Raw genomic sequence first — 17,500 nt, 5'->3', positions numbered from 1 at the left:
TTTTTTCCACCAGTAACGGTGTCGATTTGGAACATGAAAATTCCTGTTGCCTTGAGCTTTTGTATATAAAGGTGAGTGTTCTATAATAAACGCACTCAGTTGCTTTCATCCTGTCTTTGAGTCACAACCTTCTCTCGGCCAGTCACATTGGTGACCCTGGAAGTCGACTCGCTCCTCCCGCCTTCCACCCCCCCTTGCCCCTCCATCGTTGGTACTATGGCGGACTCTATGGAAGTTAACGTTACGGCTCCACCATTGAAACTTTCAGCATTCGCCAGCGGAGTGGCGTTTGCTTGGTTTCAGCGCGCAGAAGTCCAGTTTTGTTTCAAAGGCGTGACTCGCTCAATCACCAAAGCAGATTATGTTCTTTGTGCGATACCCAAGGCCACCTTCCCTGAAATATCCGTCTGGCTTTGTGAACAAGAAGACACCCCGATAGCATATGACGCCCTCAAAACTTACTTTCTTCAGCAGTACTCGCCGTCGCCAGCCGCCTGTATAGCAAAGCTTTTTCAGCTCTCTCAACAACCGTTGGGGGACCAAAGGACTTCGCTCGTCCTCAGGGAAATGACCAGTATTGCTCGCCTGCAACCTGCCCCAGACAGCGATTCTCGTGAGGTGAACCTACTTAGTGCCCTTTGGATACACCGTTTACCCAAACTTGTAGGCGCTGCCATACCCGATGTCGATAGTTTACCCATAAAGGACTTGATGACCAAAGTCGACACCCTTATGGATAGCCAATTCAAGACCTCCATTAACGCCTCCACCTCTGATGAAGAGGAAGCCTATTCAAAGTCAACCAAAGCTGACCTGAATGCCGTAGGACATACAAACCTACCCCGTGACGTGCCGAAGCGGCGATAAAGCCGCCGACCACCCACCGCTTGCTCGCGCCCAAACCAACGTCTTCTACAGCCACTCACTGCCTCCCATTTGGCGCAGTTTTTCTACTACCGCTCCAGATTTGGGGCAACGGCAAAGAAATGTGCCAAGGATTGACAGTGGCCAAAAAACGTGTAAGTAGGCCATCGCACGTGGTGGTGGCCTCCTGTGTTTCTAATCTTTTCTTTTTATATGATGCAGGAATGGGAGTGCAGTTTTTGGTAGACACATGTGCTTGTCGTTTTCTTTTGCCAAGGGAACTCTTCAGGACATGACATAGTCTGTCTACGTCTGCCGACGTCCGCTTGGTAGCTGCCAATGGATCTGCGATACCCACCTATGATTACGAGACCCTCACATTATCGTTCGGAAACAGTATATTTAATTGGAAGTTTCTCGTTCCTAACGTCACATTGCCAATCCTCGATGCGGATTTCCTCTCTCATTTCCACCTTCTGGTCGATGTCAGCCACCGACGATTGGTCAACGCAGACTCGTACTTGTCGACCCCTCTTCAACCCGCCCCCTCCAACCTCGCCCTCCACATCAGCCCATCCAAGGATGCCTACGACCACCTCCTCACGTCGTACCCGAAAGTTTTCCGTCCAGAACTTCAGCAAAACCCCACGGCTCCTGCCAAGTACGGTATTTATCTCCATATCAAGACGACGGGACCCCCAGTTTTCGCAAAATTCAGACTTCTGGCACCAGAAGGATTGGTAGCCGCCAAACAGACGTTTGCCGAAATGGAGGAAATGGGCCTTTGCCAAAAGGCCTCCAGCCCATGGTCATCACCCTTACACATCGTTCTGACGAAAGTCGGCTCCCTCTGTCCGTGCGGGGATTACAGTTGCCTGAACATGCAAACAGAACCGGATCACTACCCCCTCCCAAACATCGCCGACGTGACCTCCTACCTGCACAAAGCAAAGGTTTTCTCCACGCTCGACCTCCTGAAGGGGTATTATCAGGTGCCTATGAACCCAGAAGACATCCCCAAGACCGTTTGGTACATACACCTTCAATTACTCCTGTTTTGGCCTTCGTAATGCTGGGGACACGTTTCAATGTCTCATGGATGGCATCTTAGGGGACCTCCCCTTCTGTGTATGTTATGTGGACGACATACTTGTGTTCTCTTCCTCAAAAGAGGAACACCTTCGTCACCTGCGCATCATGCACGACTGCCTGCAACAAAACGGCCTTGTAGTCAAGTATGACAAGTGTACCTATGGCGCCAACAAAGTGTCGTTCTTAGGGCACCGCATCACTCCTGAAGGAGTCTATCCTCTCCCTGAGAAGGTAGCAGCCGTTCATGACTTCCCCTCGCCCTCGACCGTCAAAGCTCTGCAGGAAATCTTGGGCATGATTAACTATTATCACCGTTATCTGCAAGCCATCGCCGCCACTCTTGCTCCCCTCTACGCCTCCCTCGAGGGCTAGCCAAAGGACCTGAAGTGGGGTACCCTTTTAGAAGTGGCCTTCTGCAATGCAAAGAAGGCCCTTTCCACTGCTGCGGCTCTCACTTTTCCTATCCCACATGCCCCTCTCCTTCTCTCCACCGATGCCAGCAACGTCTTTATTAATGCAGTACTCGAGCATGTGGTCAATGGCTCGCCCCGCCCATTGGCCTTCTTCAGCAGAAAACTGTCCAAGGCAGAATCAGGTTATTCTACCTTCAATCGCGAATTGCTGGCGGTGCACTTGGCTGTCCGTCACTTTTGCCATTTCTAGGAAGGTAAGCCCTTCGTCATTTGCACAGACCACATGCCTCTGGTGCATGCCTTCACTTGACAGTCTAACACCTGGTCCGCCAGTCAACGCCGACATCTCTCAGCAGTGGCTGAATACAATTGCACCCTTCAATATTTCCCTGGGAAAATGAATCCCGTTGCCGATGGCCTGTCAAGAAACACATTGGCTGCCGTTCAACTGTGATTGGATTACAACGCCATGGCTGAAGCCCAACGACAGAATCTAGAGTCTCAAGCATGTTGTACAACCTGTACGTCCCTCCATTGGGATGGATTCCCCCTCGAAGACTTCAACATCAGCCTCCTCTGTGACGTCACCACTGGTAGACCGGGTCCTTGGATTCCTGCTCCCATGCGCCAGCAGGTGTTTGATTTCATTCACGGCCTTTCACATCCTCATGCCGTTCTACTGCACAGCTGCTAAAGACGAAGTTCATTCAGCACGGCATTTCTGAGGATGCTAGGGATTGGGTCCGCGCCTGTACTTCTTGCCAAACTTCCAAATTACACCAACAAACGGATTTAGGAGTGGGCACCTTTCCTCAACCTCAACGTCATTTTGCACACATTCACGTCGACGTTGTAGGCCCCCTACCCATATCACAATGACACCGTTACCTGTTTACCATCATCTACCACTCCACTCGTTGGCCTGAAGCCATTCCCATGGAAACGGCAACGTCCACCTCATGTACATCTGCCTTACTCTCTGGATGGATTGCAAGATTTGGTATCCCTGAGCATACTACTTCCGACAGGGGAACCACTTTCACCTCTCAATTGTGGACATCATTAGCGAATCTCCTGGGCATCACCCTACATCAGACAACGGCCTACAACCCCGCTGCCAATGGAATGGTTGAACGTTTTCATCGCACCCCCAAAGCAGCTTTGATGTCCCGCTGCAAGGATTGCAACTGGTTTACTCAGCTTCCCTGGGTCCTCCTGGGACTAAGGACCACTCCTATAAGACGCCCTCGACGTCTCGGCAGTTGAAATGGTGTATGGCGACCCGTTGTTCGTCCCTGCCAAATTTTTTCCTTCTACAACCTCCTCCGACGATCTGCAGCGCATACGTCACGTCGTGGGAAAATTTACTCCATGCCGCCAGTTTTCAAGCCTCCAGCGAAGCATCACATACTGACATACTTGCACTCTGCAACACACGTCTTCCTGCGCAATGACACTAACAAGCCACCGCTAATGACCCCTTACACGGGCCCTTTCTTTGTGATCCGACGCAGTCTGAAAGCATTCCTACTAAACATTCTTGGCAAAAAAGACTTGGACTCCATTCATCGTCTAAAACCTGTTATTCTCCTGCCAGAGGACCTGTCTACAGTTCGCCTCTCTATAACAGGGCGCCCTATTTAACATGTACAGTATGTCATTTTTATGGGGGGAGCCATGTACCAACCGTGTGTCACACGATCGTACATAGTTCATTTTGTGTATATTTTATGCTGTATCTTCGCTTCTCCCTCGCACTAAAAAGAACCTGAATAAACATGCCTGTTTTTCTCACCGGTAACGGTGTCGATTTTGAACAGGAAATTTCCTATTGCCTTGAGCCTCTGTATATAAAGGAGAGTGTTCTATAATAAACTCACTCAGTTGCTTTCATCCTGTCTTTGAGTAACAACATTCTCTCGGCTCGTCACAATAATAATTCTAGTAAGATCAACCACCAGGAGTCTGGAGCAAGAGACAAAGAGACAGTTTGTTCATCATCTTAAACCCAATTCATCACCCTGCACCCATTGATATTTGATTGTGTGTATATACATTTACCCTTGGGAATTTTTATACTGGTAGAGAGAGAGAGAGAGAGAGAGAGAGAGAGAGAGAGAGAGAGAGAGAGAGAGAGAGAGACTGTGCTCAAAACGTAATTTGAATTATATTGCTAGTGATTGTAAAATCTTTATAGCTAAAACACTAGTTGTAAGTGGGATATATCATGGTTACATATATTGTACATTCTATTAAGTTACGCGTACAATTAGTCATATAGTTGTGCCTACGCATCTACAAACAAATATATTAGAATACAAACAAGGATAATCTTTTGTTATTAGAATGAATCCTCTTGGCGCAGTCTTAAATCTGTATAACACTGAACTGCGGATGGGTATGGGAATGAATTTTACAACCATTTTATTTTTTTTTATTTTTTTTTTTATTTTTATTTTTTTTTACATTCTTCTCGGCTCGTGGAAGACTATATGGGTGACCTGCAGCCTTTGACTAATGTATTTTATTCCACTGAAAATGGTTGAAGTCAGATAGGCCTTCAGCAACAATCACTTCCACTATTTCCGAATTTACAGTTTCCATGGAGAGAGAGAGAGAGAGAGAGAGAGAGAGAGAGAGAGAGAGAGAGAGAGAGAGAGAGAGAGAGAGAGATTATCGAATATGAGAAGAAAATATAAAAGGTAAAGAAATATAAAACTTTACACATTAGATGGACATTTAAGTTAGAATTTCTTTTAGATTTTTTATTTATTTAGACCATCTTAAAGGTGTTGAAATATTGTGTTATATATTGCATTTGTCTTTATACACTTGAAAGAAAATCAAGATATGAATATACCCTATTGTCATATTATATATTATTATCATTTCTAGTTAGCATAAGGTTAACATTCAAGCATAGAACAATATTTTTTTTATTTAAGAATACATATAAATGAATATATTTCTTCAATGATATGAAGTCTTTATCAATATATAATGTATGAAAAAAATCTCTCAAAAACCTGGCATGAAAATATTAATGTTTTATGTTCAATATTTTTTTTATATATATATTTTCATTATAAAAAGTATTTCTAAAGGAGACAATGCACCTGTTATTATATGCATTTTCTATATCCATTGTGGCAAAGTTTCATTTTACCAGAAATATCTAATATTCATATATGTAACATGCATTAATTTTGGCCTCGGTTTTTTTCATCTTCCATGAAAGGAAAAAAGATCTGAGATATATCGGTATATAGTATTAATTTGAATTTTTTGGTGGTTGCATGACCATATGGAGGATAATTTTTGCCTTCAATTATTTCTAATTCAACTCCCCATTTTTCTATTGTTTATGATATTCTTTTGCACTCATTTATATAACTAAAAATTGTATCAATTTCTTTTTTTTTATCTTTTCTATTTCTCTTAAGTGCACCTAGTATTCCCATTTTCCTGATTCTTTAGTAATTTACCATAATTTTATCTACTATGCATGTTTCAATAAATATAGATATAAAATGAGATTATTTGATTAATTTCATATTCGGTAGAGATCGAAATCTACTTATATACAATGGAAGCATAATTGATATAATTATCCTCTAACCCATAAATACAGATATTTGTAACAATAATGCCTTTTATTTACTCATGTCGGCTTTATTTTTTAACTTATACATAGTAAGATACTCTATTTAGATACGTTTTATTTTACTGCGTGAATATGAATCAATTTACCATAAACCAGAACAAAAGTAGATGAGTATCATTGATAAAGGGGAGCCAGGAAAAAACGGATTTTGACGTAAGATGGGTGACGGACCGTTACGTACCCTCTCCCCTCATGGTACTGTTCGTCACTGATGAGTCATCAGTGATGACGCCATTCCTTTGTATCGCAACGTCCTACTTAGTGCGTAGTTTTTTTTTAGTGCGTTTATTTCAGCTTTTTTTGGAGTAATTCCACGTATGATTGCTTCCTCTTCGTTGTCTCAGTTGAGTACCCTCTTCTTTTACAGTTTGAGTTAGATACCCCTGGGGAGTGGTTATTTAACTTTATTAACCGATGAGTGAGCCATGCACTCCGAGTCCACCTTGCTATTGGGCACCATGTGGCCTACCTGACAGCCCTCTTATTTCGTGTTTACTTAGTCTTATTTCACTAGTATCACGTTAGCTAGTCTTATTTTTAGCATTAGGATGACTTGGGCTCTGTTTTGTGAATACATTTACCATGCAATAATGTAATTTGAGTTTTAGTGCGTGTCAGTCCCAGCTAGCCTAGCGTAGAGAGTGGTAAAGTTTTAGTTGGAGACGGGCTCGCCAATGGCGATCAGGTTTTTCATACTGGACTCGCTGGCAGTGGCCATTATACCCTTAGCGGGTTTTTTCTACCTCGGTTATACTATTTTTATTTTACTGAGCCCCTATTCCCCCTTACCTTCGATACCCCGGTTTTTTCAACATACTAGGCTTAGCCTAATCCGTGTCGGCGAATCCATTGGTACGCCATGTTGCATTCGCTCACAATCGCTCGTGCTAGGACTGCGCAGTCCTTTGGAGCCCCCCCCCCCCACCCTTCCCCCATTTGCGAAGGGTGATCTCAACTTGTTGGTGCGCCGACTTTCCTGCACTGCCGTTACCTCCTTTCCTCTGAGATTTCTCGATCAACCTGTGGCATCCTTATCCAGATTAGTCTCTGCATGTTTGGTTTCGAACGAAATCTTCTGCTTTTGACTTTTCACTGCATTTCATTGAAATTCCATTCGTTTTTAATTTTATATTCCTGAGGTGTTGCGGTTGAGCTTGCAGAAGCAAACATAACTGTGAGTTTTGCATTGTAGAATACTTTAATGAATGAATTCTGATTCTTCAATTTCTTCAGGGCACTAGCATAGTCACATGGCTTTCTTTAATAAAAGACTTTTTCTGTCGGGAATTTCGAACTGATCATTCGAAAGTCCCGCCATTTAACTCCACAAACGTTACGTTAAATTGAGGGAAGGCTGGAAGAACTCGCGGGCGTTGAGACGAATGACTATGGTCTAATACGAGATGGTATTAGAGGCTAAAGATTAACCACCTGGTAGGGAAGGAGCGGATGTTAAAGAAATTGAGTATTTGTAATCTATGATTCACGAATGTAATGTCATTTTATTGTACCACGATGAAAATATCCTATGTATATGTTTAGAGTCAAGGACTCCCTAAGCTGGTGGATTATGGCAAATTATGGCCTTCAGCCGAATCATTAACCCCCCACTTGTATTTAAAGTAAAACTTTTACCGTTTCTCAGTCTTGTGGCAAATAAAGAAGCTTGAATAACTCCTTATAAATAAATAAGGCAAGAATTCCCTTCCCTTTGTCAAGGACCCATTAGTAAGCGCTGGAAATCAGAGTTTTCGTCGGAGCTACGGAGCTCAGATCGTCCTCTTCTGCCTAATCTCCCCAGTCCAAGTAAGTGGTCTCCAATTGTTATGTCTCTACTCCTTTTGTAACCAGGTTGGTTTCCCTATAGTGTTTGCAAGTGTTATGTGAGATTTGTATCTTTGTATATTTAGCTGATCCTTGTGATTGGGGATCAGTGTTATTCATTAAATTACGTTAGAAAGCCTTGGTATGTGGACTACCAAGGCATATTGCTGAAATTGTGTGCATTTTTTCTTATTTTCAGTTCGATGTGTACTTAGTTTTTTTGCGAGCACGTGAGATTATTTCAAGTCAGAGATTTCATTTAGTATGCTGTGTAAATGTTTTGTTATGTTATTCCCTTTTGAAATAACTATTTTTACAATAAAATTGTTAAAGTGTAGCTGTATTTTGTTAATTCCTCTCTCTCTCTCTCTCTCTCTCTCTCTCTCTCTCTCTCTCTCTCTCTCTCTCTCTCTCTCTCTCTCTCTCTCTCTCTCTCAGATTTCATGACCAATTTAATATCTTCTTGTTGATATATGTATTTATTCATACTATGTCCAGTCATGTTACATCAAATTCTGAAATACATCAGAAGCTGATAGGTCATCGCTGACATATTTACATGTAAAATGATAGGATTAACTGAAGAAAAATAGGAAATTTTAGATCTGGTCACGTCTTATGAATGAAGACATCTACCAGACTTTATAGGTAGTACGTTGATGAGGGCACTAGCCAACCGTTAACTTATTGGGTCCTTTGACTGTCAAGACAGTACTACTTTTGATCCCTCTCTCTGTTTACGCCTTATTCTTCCTTTGCTAACACAAACACCCAATAGTCTGGTTTATTCTTTCCAAATTCTCCTTTTTCCTCATACACGTGATAACACTGAGAATACCAAACAATTCTTCTTCGCCCAAGAGGTTGAGTACTGCAGGGTAATTGTTCAGTGTCTACTTTCCTTTGGTAAAGCTAGAAGAGATTCTATCGTTATGGTAAGCAACTCCTCTGGGCAGACACTAATATATTAAACCATTATTCGCTTTGTCCCGTTGTCTTCAACTGTATTAGGGTAGAATAGCTCTTTTGTCTTATATATTTTCGTCAGTTTTTTTTTTTTTTTTTTTTTTTAAATTAAATAATTACTGATGTTTCAATTCAGCCTTTCACGTTTAGTTCTGTCGTGTAAATCCTCTTCTCTTAGACCCTTTTCCTTCATGTCATTCTATCATTTATCTTTTCACCTGAACTTTGACCTTCCCCTCCTTCCTCTGCCCTCCACCTCCATGTTCATAACCCTTTAATACACGTGTTCATCTTCTCTCTTCATGACTTGACGACATTGTACGCGTATGGAGTCCTACTTAAATGGTGAAGAGGAAACGATTTAATAAGACTTATATGATTAATGGTATTATCTATAGTTTTATGAACCGTTTCAATATGAGCTAATCATCTTCGTAACCATGATATAATCTCCGGAGCTGTGATGTTCACTGCACACAACAGCCAATGCTATGGTGTGATGTAGAACAGTCTGGTTGTTATCCAAGGAAACATTATGAGGTCAGGTTATTTGCTTTTGATAGTCAATGATAGCTTTCCTATTAAAAAATTAAGGAAGTTTTACCGTCAATTATGGGAGAATCTCTCTCTCTCTCTCTCTCTCTCTCTCTCTCTCTCTCTCTCTCTCTCTCTCTCTCTCTCTCTCTCTCTCTCTCTCTATTTATTCATATATATATATATATATATATATATATATATATATATATATATATATATATATATATATATATATATATATATATATATATATATATATATATTTTGGGGCTGAGGCCATGTCGTCCTGATGGAAGTTCCTATAAGGTAGCTTTCTAGGGTATATTTGACTACAGTGATATTCCCAGAGAATTTTACCGTAAGGTATCCACAATTCTAACTTCTGGAGCGAATATCCCTAAATAATCTCACAGGGATATCGCATAATATCAGAGGACGTATTCTTGACACGTCACATAGCTATCTTCGCCCCGAACACTATTAACGCTTCGAGGGGGAATAGTGACAAGAATCTGAAACGAGAATGAAAAGAGAGCCGCTCATAAGGCATTCCTCCTATTCTGTTTCCAGTGTGGATCTGATGAAGGCGGTAGCACCTTCTTTATTCCTTTTTTGTGTAGCTCAACTACTCGGTGTTTTCCCTTGTGTTCTCTCGTTATTTTGGATTTAATTCCACATTTTTATGACCTCTCCGGCCTCTTCTGCCTCTAGGAAGTTGAGTATTATCTTTTCTATATATAAATGTAGGCTCTTGTCGTTTTGAATTAAATCAAAAGTGATTTTAACGTAAACAAGAGCTGTTGCCTACCGGAGGCATCCTGCATGCTATCGCTCGCTCTTACGGGTCAGTTAGTTAGTTAGAGCGATGTTCCAGGTTTTTTACGCTTTAATAATTTTGCTATTTAGCTACTCTAGAAATGCTTATATTATTCGGTCAGTGTTAGCTCGGTGTATTCGACACGGGTCGAGGTACCGATACTGCCTTTCGGGAGGCTTCGTAGCCTAGACGTCTGGCACTAGTACTTTCATGCATGGTATAAGTTTTTCTGAGTGTTATATTATTGAAGCTATAGGCAAATATTTTATACATGTAAGATATTGTTGAATGTTTTTTCCAAGATTGTATTCGAGAGAGTTTCGGTGATTTAGGTAATCGATTCTCTTCTTACCTAGTCTAGTATTCTAGGTACAGTAGTATACTTTCGCACATCCCCGATTGTTCTTTTTCTCCTGCGGAGGCTAAGTTCAATCCCTCTCTCCCTCTGTAAGCCTCAGGCTTAATCCTAGTGGTTCTATGTGTATAATAATTAAGGTATAACTATTCTAGGATATGTCTGTCCTGACCTGATAACCAGAGTGACTGTTTTTTTTGGTTAGGGCAGAACATCAGAGTTTCTAGTCTGTGGTCTGCTTCTTCCTAGCATGGAGAAAGAGTCTCCTTTGCTAGGTTAGGGGCGGACACAGGAAGCTTTGCATCCCTAGTCCATGTTGGAAGGATTCTGTAGGAGATGGTTTCTTCCTCTAGTGGCCTAGCAGACTGCCCTGTGTTGTTTTTCTTGGGGTGGAGAATGAGTTTTCTCTGTTGTCCGGCGAAATAACTTCACCTAACTTTGTTCTGGTTGGGAGGAGGTTAGCAAGTATTGCCAATCTTCCTCCCTAATAGACAACTCATGGCTAGGATGAGCTTCCCTAACGGCTGAGTGTGTCTCCTGCTAGAACGAAGTCTATAGGACCCTTATCCCTTCCCCACCTCTCTTTCTTTTATTTTCTTTTAGCCGTAGACCTACTTCCGTACCTAGTATAGGTTAGGATGGAGGACAGGCTCAGCTCTCTGCCGGCTGGCACTACATGTCGGCCGGCAGAGACCCTTTATTCTTTGCAGAGTGACCCCAGACCTCCCTTGGTCTCCCTTCGATGTCCGTCAGTTTTGCCCGGCAGACTATGGATTCTTTGGAAGCCTGAATGTTACATTCTCCCCTTCCATAAGTTCACTCTTTCTGGATGGAAGGTCGTATGGCATGCCGCCCTATAACCTTACATCCATACTTTTTCTCTGACTATTGTGTTGCACCCCTATCCCAGCTGCTGGCTTGACAGCCGACAGCTGGGAAGGTAGAGGTTCTCTGATTCTTGGCTACTGTCGGCGGCATGGTTTTATTACCTTTGCCGGCCGGCAGTGGAATCACAGCCTGAATTCGCTGGCCGCTACGATTAGCGGCCGGCAGCCGGGTTTTAGAGTTTTCAGCCGTCGGCTGGCAATGATTGCTGGCCAGCACACAGTCGCGAAGCAGTGGGCTGCCGCCTATTAGTTAAAGATGATATATCTTTGATCTATAAAGGGGTAGTTTCCGGCCGGCACAATAACATGCAATGTTAGTACACATTGCATTATTAGAAACTGCTGTACAGAGTTTGTGATAACACTAATGTTCTTCATCATACTTAATGTTATCTTGTTCAGCCTTTTGTTGAGACCGTACTTTATATAGAAAGTGAGTTCTTTCTGTATTCTTTCAATCCCGTATATTAAAACTACATATTAAATTTCCGTTTAGGAAATTTCATAAGGTATTCTAGTATAGAATTAACCTTAGTTTTAATATTTTGGGAGGTTACAACAATTGACTGAACAAGAAATACAAGCATGTGTCTTTCCTTCTTTCTTTTATAGCTTTTCTAAATAAGCTAAATGTTTCAATATAAGTGAAAAGCCTTCACTTGATACTCATGGATTTTTCTTCTCTTTACAGGAGGACCATCCGAAGTGCAGGAGTGTGTTCTGTAATGTCCGCAGTAAGAACATCTGTGGACATCATTATTGCCGGAGGCACGCAGCATACACAGCCTCCAGAGGTGTTCTCCGCTATTGGGCAGCTCAGGTTTGTACAGTTTGTTCTAACCTGATTACCAAGGCTTTTGACGACCCTGAGTCAACGGAGTCAAGGGATGCTGCCAGGGAAATGTTACGATCCTGGGTGAGAGGTTTTCAGAAAAACACCTCAGGTCCCTACCTTCCTAATGAGAAGATGAGGGCCTACCTTTTCCCTAAAGCATCAGGTGATGCAATCATCCCCCATCCTCAGGTCGAGATACCAATTGCCCTGAATCCGGTAGATTCTGAAGTCTCAGCCTCCCTTCAAGAAATCCAAGTGGACGATAGGATGTCGGAGGTGTCGGATTCTACTGAGAATGACCTTCTAAGAGGAGGTCAGGAGGAGGAGCTGTTTCAGACTCCTCAAGTAGAAGAGCAAGAAATCGACGAAGTGTCGGTTACGTCGGTTCCGGACCCAGAACCGGTTCCTTCTACATCGTCTGCTATCCCAGATGAACTGGGAAGGACTCTTTCTTCCATTGTTGAGATGATCCAACAAATTCAAAGGAAGAATGATGAGAAGGAAGCTGCAATGAAACTGGAGTTACGTAGACTTGCAGCATCACGTGGGCCCCAAAAGCGGCTCATCGTGAAGGATCTTCCCTTGTGCTCGAATACCAATCCTTGGAAGTATGCCGAAAACATGCCAATGACAACCGGGGAGATCGTGATCTCAGAAAAGTTGGGAGCAATTCCCAAGGAAGAAGTAAAATTTTGGCCCAACAAAGATTTTTATCCGGACTGCTAGGCCCGTCTTGGGAAGGAGCCAGCCTTAAAGGAGAAGAGAGAGCCGGAGGTCATAGTTTTTTACCATAGTAAAGCTCAGACGTTACTATCGAGCTTGATGAAAGAGAGGGGCTTCACGAACTCAAAGGTGCCCGCCTTGAGTAGAAGCTTCCCTCCTTTGTGGCCTCTCCTACCACAGCCTTTCCCTTCATGGAAAAGGGATATAAGGCTGCCTTAAATGCAGTGGAGGCAGGGAAACCATGCCCCTCCTTGGAGGAGTGCAAGCCGTTATCTCTGACCTTGCCCTCGGACCAAGAAGACTGGAAAGACGTACACCTTACCTTCTCAGTCGAGAAACTAGAAGCTGATATTGCTGAACGCCAGTTCGGTGAGGCGATACCAAAACTGTCGGAGGCTCTCTTGCGTAGAGAGCAAGAGACAAAGGAAAGACTTGCGGCATCGATGTCGTTGCAATCAACACTAGAAACGATGGCAAGTGACCCCAAGAACCAGGACATGTTCATGGTTGTGGCCAAAACCCATCTGGCCACAGTTACGAAGGATCTCTATAGCTTTATTAAAGCTAGAAGAGCCTGTAGAGAGTTCGTGTTCGCCTCGGTTGCGGTGAGGTACGAACCAAGGAAACTGATCTCCTCTCGTATCTGGGGTAAAGACCTCTTTCCCAATGAAGTGGTTAAAGAGGTAGTAGACAAAAGGCCTAGGCCATCCTCTTGGCCGGCTAAATGCTACCGACAGCAACATCAACAACAACTTCCTTTGAACGCGGTGCCTCAGACGGTGGCACAACCCCCAACCACGTACCAGCTGGTACCTCAACAAACAGCGACACTGTCGCCAGTCCTTAACCCAGCCTCCGAAAGGCAGACTTCCTCCTTTCGTTCGAGAGCCAGAGGAACAGCCAGAGGTTCTTCTAGAAGCCCTTCAAGAGGAAGGGGATTCAGGGGAGGACGCAGTCAAGGAGGCAAGGCCTCAGGTCCACAACAGCAGAAGTAGATACTTCCAGTAGGAGGGAGATTACAGCTTTTTAGGGATCGCTGGACCTTCGATCCCTGGGCCCACAGCCTAAATAAGAATGGACTAGTTTCGAGCTGGAGCAGTCCTCCACCTCAATTTCCTCAATTCTTCCAACACTCAACCCCCACTCTGGAAGAATATGTCCGAGAGCTCTTAGTCAAAAGAGTAATCCGGAAGTCTAAGTCCATCAAATTCCAAGGAAGGCTGTTTTGTGTTCCAAAGGAGGACTCAGAAAAACTCAGTCATTCTGGGCATATGCTGTGTCTATAGACTTGTCTGACGCTTATTGGAAGGTTCCAATTATTCGTCACCTCTCCCCCTACCTAGGCTTCAAGTTACTTTGATAACTTTACGCCTTCAGAGCCATGCCTTTCGGCTAAACATAGCCCCAAGGATTTTCACGAAGCTCGCGAACGCAGCCGTCCATCAGTTATGCCTAAAAGGGGTCCAAGTAGTAGCCTACTCGGACGACTGGCTGATGTGGGCAGCATCCAGGACAGTATGCATGCAAGCTTCTAAGATAGTGATCCAGTTCCTGGAACATCCGGGATTCAAGATCAACATCAAAAAGTCTCGTCTTTCTCCAGCTCAAAAATTTCGGTGGTTGGGAATCCACAGGAATTTGGAGTCACATCAACTTTCCATTCCTAGTAAGAAGAGGAAAGAAATAGCAGGATCTGTCAAGAGACTATTGAAATCCAAACGGATATCAAGACGAGAATAGGAGAGAGTGCTGGGCTCTCTACAGTTTGCTTCTATTACAGATCCAGTGCTAAGAGCACAGCTTAAGGATGCAACCATTAGGCTGGAGAAAATATGCATCAAACGCGAAGAAATGGCACCTGTCAGCAGTTCACATTCAAGAGTTCCGCAATGTGACAGCGGACGCTCTATCTAGGTTTACACCTATAGAGTCAGAATGGTCCCTTGACGCAGGATCGTTCTCCTTCATCTCGAGTAAAGTCCCAGAGCTGCAGATAGGCCTCTTTGCGATGAAAGACAACAAGAAAATAGTTCGTTACGTGTCCCCTCATGAGGATCCGTTAGCGGAGGCAGTGGACGCTATGTCCCTGGGCTGGATCAGATGGTCCTGTATCTATCTGTTCCCTCCACACACCTCCTTTTGAAGGTCCTCGATATGCTGAAATCCTTCAAAGGGAAAGCTGCAATAGTGGCCCACAAGTGGCCAAATAGCATGTGGTTCCCTCTGGCATTGGAATTATGATTAAAATTTGTTCCGCTACCGGATCCATCCCTGTCTCAGCGAGTACAGAAGTCGACTGTCTTCGCTCCATCACAGAAAACACGGAACCTACATCTCATGATTTTCTCTCCTTAACGATGAGAAAAAGATTCGATGTTTAAAAGTCGGTTTAGACTTTTGGAGGAAACCAGAAGACATTATGAGGCTTCAGGGAAGAAATAGCTATCCTTTGTCAAGGTGAAGTAACTGAAAGAAATCCCGACAGATTCCTATTTATCATTCTTCATTCTCCTTCATGAGAAAGGGTTAAGCAGCCTACACAATTCTATTGTTCAAGCCTGCCTTGACAAATCAGATACTATATGCCTTACAGGTCGACCTTTCTAACGACGTTCTTAATGAACTAGCCCTTCAGCGCTTCCAAAGACCATTTGCTTGGTCATTAGATATGATTCCTCATTGTGTATAAATAATGAACAATGAGGAATGTGCTTAGAATGTTTTGAATTTAAGTCATATTTCTGTTTGTACTCGCCTTGGAGACCAGAGTTAGTGAATAGTGGCTCTCTCTACAGAGGAAGGCCACGTCCAGTTCTTGGAGGGAGAACTGATTCTATTTCCAGAACCAACGTTTCTTACCAGGAACAAGCTACCCACCAACATGTGGGGTCCCTAGAGAATCTGCCCTCTGGAGGAAGATGCATCTCTATGTCCAGTGGAGTGCCTAAAGGTCTATTTTAATAGAACTTCAGACTTTATGGGAGGACAGCTGTTCAGAAGAGAAACCCTGGGTTCAAAGTTATCTATAGCTAAGGGCGAAATTCACCCGTGTTATTTGCAGAACGGATCCAGACAGTGCACCTGTTAGTCATGATCCGAGGAAAGTTGCCTCCTCCATAAAATTTCTTTAATTATATGGACTTTGAACATCCTTGTTTGCACACCGGCTGGTAGTTATCCAAGGCGTTCTTTATGCACTATGCGAAGCAAGTGGAGAAACTTATGAGATCTGTGGTAGCAGCAGGTAGAAATCTTTAACCTTCTGTTTTAAGTCTGTGAGGAACAGTGTAATTAATTTGGGACGATTAATTAAGAAGGTGCGTGTGTAGTCACTGTATGTTACTACACGCTGAGTGATTGGCCACGAAAGTGTCCTTACGAACTGTTTCATTGACGTCGGTAATCTTTAGCATAATACGGACACTTGTGCCAAGCGTTTTTTATGCTAGTATATGTAAACAGTATACAGACTATATCATTATCATTAATAATTCTATTGAAGTGGCAAATCTGTTTTCTAGTATATGAAACAATATTTTCTGTTGACTGTTTTTCTTTATGCTTTTACGCATATCATCCACATTATATAAATTTTATAAATGTGATCTGAAATGTTCCTTTTTTAAATTTTAATAAACTAGTTCATAATGAACCCAGCGTCCTTTCGCCCACACTCATTTTATTAGAAATTTACTGAGCATTAAGATTAAAATATGGATATTTTTATCATGGTATTTCTTTCGAGACTGTTCCCTGATTCAAGCAAAAGTCCACTCACTCTAACCCTTCCTTGGAAGGGTTGACGTGGTACCCTAACGGGTTGGTGGCAATAAGGCAAAATTTGTTTCTATGCGGATACAACCATTATCCAATAGTTACTAAGAGTGGTCACTTTCGGGAAGGTGTCACAAATTCATTCTGACTTTGGCGACTCTTATACAAACTTTGCTTTATAATGTATAGGGCGAGACCACTACACAAGCTTGTCATTTTTTCATCCATAAGTTTTTATGTACTCCTCGAGACTTTTCCAGAGTCTAGTATGACTCATCACTGTAGGGGGCAGAAAGCACTAACATAGTTCATGCTTAGATGAAATGATGTATGACGGTAACATCATAGGTCTCTAGGTCGAGACGGACCAGGAAAATACTTTCTTGAGAGTACAGCCCTGATTAGGAATCCACAGATACAGTAATCCTTTGGTAAACTTCCATAAGGACGATATGGCCTGAGCCAAAAAAACGGATTTTGAGCGAAGAGAATAATCTATTTTTGGGTGAGATAGCCATGTCATCCTGATGGACCCACCCTTCCTTTTATTGTAAAAGGGCTGGTTGACCCCTCCCTATAATTCAGTATCTGTACCACCTCGTATATCGCTACAAGGAATAAAGAGGGTGCTACCGCCTTCAGCAGATACACACTGGAAACGAATAGGAGAGATGCCTTATGAACGGCTCTCTTTTCATTCTCGTTTCAGATTCTTGTCACTATTCCCCCTCGAAGCGTTAATAATGTTC

Source organism: Palaemon carinicauda, chromosome 23 (assembly GCF_036898095.1).
Source record: "Palaemon carinicauda isolate YSFRI2023 chromosome 23, ASM3689809v2, whole genome shotgun sequence".
In the NCBI taxonomy this organism is placed as follows: Eukaryota; Metazoa; Arthropoda; class Malacostraca; order Decapoda; family Palaemonidae; genus Palaemon; species Palaemon carinicauda.
This window is presented reverse-complemented; position numbering follows the sequence as displayed.